Raw genomic sequence first — 3,310 nt, 5'->3', positions numbered from 1 at the left:
TGGTAGCTTCTCCCCGCCCTACAGAACACACTCGTTTCCCTGTGGGAAAAATGTGACGAGGCTGGATCTACCATGAAGAGCATTAGGTTATGATAATTTGAGCTCCATGCAATTATTCCTATTAAATGCATGGGCAGAACACCGTAGCTGGTGGGCTGGATTCTTGTTAAGAAAAATAAGTGGCTTTATATTTCAAACTGGAAGACATCTCTAACCCAAGGATCCTAATGAATCAAGTAACTTTAGACCTTTTCTTCTTCGGCTGTGCTTTACTCACAAAAGAAATGTGCCTCGTTTACCAGGATTCCAGGCCCATCCTGGTCATGTGCTCAGCCGAACCCAGCTAATTAAATTAAGCCACAGCCACCTCTTTCCTAACCAGGAGAGAGGGGGCCCATAAATTATGCTGCCCTGAGCTCCCCACAAATTGCCTCTCCCCGAAGAGGGCTTCGCCATTTGAGAAAACGCATCCAAGGCGGTGCGTGGCGGCGAGGCCCTGGTAATTGGCCGTCCCTTTGGCGCGGCCTCTCCCACTCACCCGCCAGTGGAGAAATAATGAGCTGCCAAAGCTTGGGGAGGCTCGGCAAACAGAGTGAGGAAAAGGGCTTGTGCTCCAGAACCCAGGCTAGCCGGCCAGTCTTGCTCCAGCCAGCCCAGGGTGGTAGGGAAGCAGTGGGGCAGGAAGGTCTGGAACCTTCTCCTGGGTGTGTCCCTGCTGTTCCATCTTGGACGTACTTCTCCTAGCACACAAGCCACACTAGCAGGTAGTCAGCGGGAGAGGGGGCGGTCAGTAGGTCCTGTGGGTGCTGCACGTTGCCGAGCCCCCGGGGTGCCATGTGTGATCAGTTGTGTCTGTGAACCCCGGGGGGGGGTCCCACCTCTGAAGAGTAAATAGACCAGGCAAGCCTCCCTGGAGGAAGAGGAGGAAAGGAATGACTCTTGGAACTCCCACACAGTAACCTAGAGAGGGCCCTCCTTTGGGGCTCCTTCACTCAGGTCTCCCTGATCTTTCTGACAACAGCCAGAGTGGGGGACGAAGCAGGGAGAGTTGTTTCAGACAATGTGTCTGCCTCTCCGCCCAAAGCAAAGGAAAAATCTCTCCATCATTGTAGCAATGGGAGTGGCCCCCATCCTGTGTGGGAAGTCCCCCCTGGTATGAAGCGGGGAGCAAGAGATTCAGGGCAGGGAAAGTAAAAATGCAGGCAGGCCTGGGATGGGAAGTTTGCAGAGCGCTAATCCCCCCGCACCAAGGGACTGATTTTAACAAGGCAGGTTGTTTCAGAGGCGCTCCGGGTTGACTCACATGTGCTGTTGTGGCAGGCTCTTGTGCTTTGTTCTGCGTTCAGAATTTTCTTATTCCGGGATTTCTGATCCAAAAATGTGCTTTGAAAGCCAGCCCCGTTTTGGACAACTCCTCAATTTAAAGGGCACTTTCTATACGTCACTTCTCTGCACGAGGCTGCCACTCACAAAGGCAGGGTGGAGAGGGGGGATTCGGGGCTAACTCCCAATGCCCATCTGCCCCTGCTCCCAGCTGAGCTGGGGCAAGGACCCTGGGGGGAGAGGCAGCACGCCTGGACCAGGGAAAGGCTGCGTAATTGGGCTCTACAGCTAGGAAAGCCCAGCGGGTCACAGGGGAACCCAGGCAGGTCCCTCCCCACGGCTCTCACTGGATGGACAATAGCTATAATAGCTGGCATTACTGAGCACCAGGCGGCAGGCACCCAGCCAGGCACTTTACACGCACCATTTCATTTCGTGCTCACAGCAGCTCTGAGGAGGGCACCATTACCCCTCTTACAAACAAAGAAACTGAGGCCTGGAGGAGCTGAGGAGGGTGCCCAGGTCCCACAGCCGACCACCGATGGAGCTGGGTTTCCAACGTGGTGCTGACTCCCAAGCGCCCGTCCCTCAGCACCCCCTGCCTCTCGGGCTGTGCTCGCATCTGCTCCACCCCGCGAAGGGGCACTGGGAAGCACTGGGTGCAGGGAGATGGCTGGGCTGGGCTGGCGGAACTGGTGAGCCCAGGAAAGGAAACCCAAGTGTGGGTCTCCCTGCTTGCTGGGTAAGCCAGTCCTGGCATGTGACTGGGCGTTGGACGCCCAGGTATGCTGGGGATACAGCTGCCACTGTCCCTCACCAGATCCCCAGTCAGGGAGCAGTTAGGAGACCTTTCCTGGAGCCTGAGGGGCAGCGTCTGGGGTCGTGCCAGAAGCGGCTGGGACCTCAGAAAGCCACTTCTCTCTGCACCACTCGACCATGTCTGCCAGACTGCAGGAGCAGGAGGCAGCCGGCTGGGCCACTTTCTGAGTCACAGAGGGGTGTGGGTGACGCCGGAAAGCCGAGCTGAAAATTGACCTTCTCCCTGAGGTCACTGCCAACACAGTGCTGGTCACGTGGCAAGCATCTGCCAATGGCTTAAGCCGCTTCAAAGGGGGAGAGGGCAACTAGATGGGCATGTGATGTCACCAGCATTGGAAAATCCACCAGTCCCCTCCTCCAGCAAGAAGGGCCAGGGCACCACGTCCCCAGCAAAGCCAGTACCACGTGACAAAGGCCAACCCCAAGAGCAGGGACCCATCCACCCGGTCTCAGTCACTAGCACACTGGGATGGGGTGGCCACACCTTCCCCAACAGGCCTCACTTCTCTCAAACCCCCCCCCCCCCGCCCCGCCCCGAGGTAAACACAAGCTTGACTGGCACTCACTTTGAAATCTGAATCTCTTGAGATGGAAACCCAGGGTTGTAAGCGATCAGACTTTGTTAATTTTGCCAGGCATCACCCACAGGACTGAGCACGGTTCTCAGGGTGTGGCCGCCATCAGCCAAACCAGCCACATCTGCTTGCATTTCATCACCAACATGGTAAAGTTTGACTTTCAGCTGACCTTGAAATTCACAAACTCCAGCAGGGGAGGGCTGGCAGTGGGGGATAGGAGTCAAGTGAAAGCCGCTAAAAGGAAGCAGAAATAAAACAAGCTGGGGTTGCCCTGTGCCCCCCAAAATTAAAACCAAATGAGCATATCAAAGGGCACTTTTCCCAGCTATTTTGGCTCCAACACTCCTCAGCTTTAATCAAGTCTCTGGGAGAGAAAGCTTCAAGTGGCTGTAATTTCCTACCTGCCTTCACCTGCAATGCTTAGACCTGAATCTGGGAGTTATTTGGGGCTGATTTCCCCTAATGCACAAACCCTTCCATGATGCCTTCTCCCTAAGCTGAGACTGGCTCCCTAGGCCCTGGCAAAGGATGTCTGCTGGCCTGGGCTTTCCTGGCCTTGAGGAAGGCAGCAGCATGAGAGGCAGGAGTTC

At 55.6% G+C, this 3,310-nt stretch overlaps 1 long non-coding RNA gene across 1 annotated transcript; it reads right to left on the bottom strand.

Moving 5' to 3' along the window:
- Positions 1-249: 249 nt before the first annotated feature.
- LOC121010881 (uncharacterized) lies at positions 250-2,939 on the bottom strand. Its single transcript, XR_005781399.1, has 3 exons — positions 2,709-2,939; positions 1,304-1,459; positions 250-910 (listed from the first exon to the last, which is right to left on the bottom strand). It is a non-coding gene; the product is annotated as an uncharacterized LOC121010881 (long non-coding RNA).
- Positions 2,940-3,310: the final 371 nt, after the last annotated feature.

The sequence above is a fragment of the Herpailurus yagouaroundi genome, unplaced genomic scaffold, assembly GCF_014898765.1.
Source record: "Herpailurus yagouaroundi ecotype Mexico unplaced genomic scaffold, PumYag 192, whole genome shotgun sequence".
Lineage (NCBI taxonomy): Eukaryota > Metazoa > Chordata > Mammalia > Carnivora > Felidae > Herpailurus > Herpailurus yagouaroundi.
This window is presented reverse-complemented; position numbering and strand designations above follow the sequence as displayed.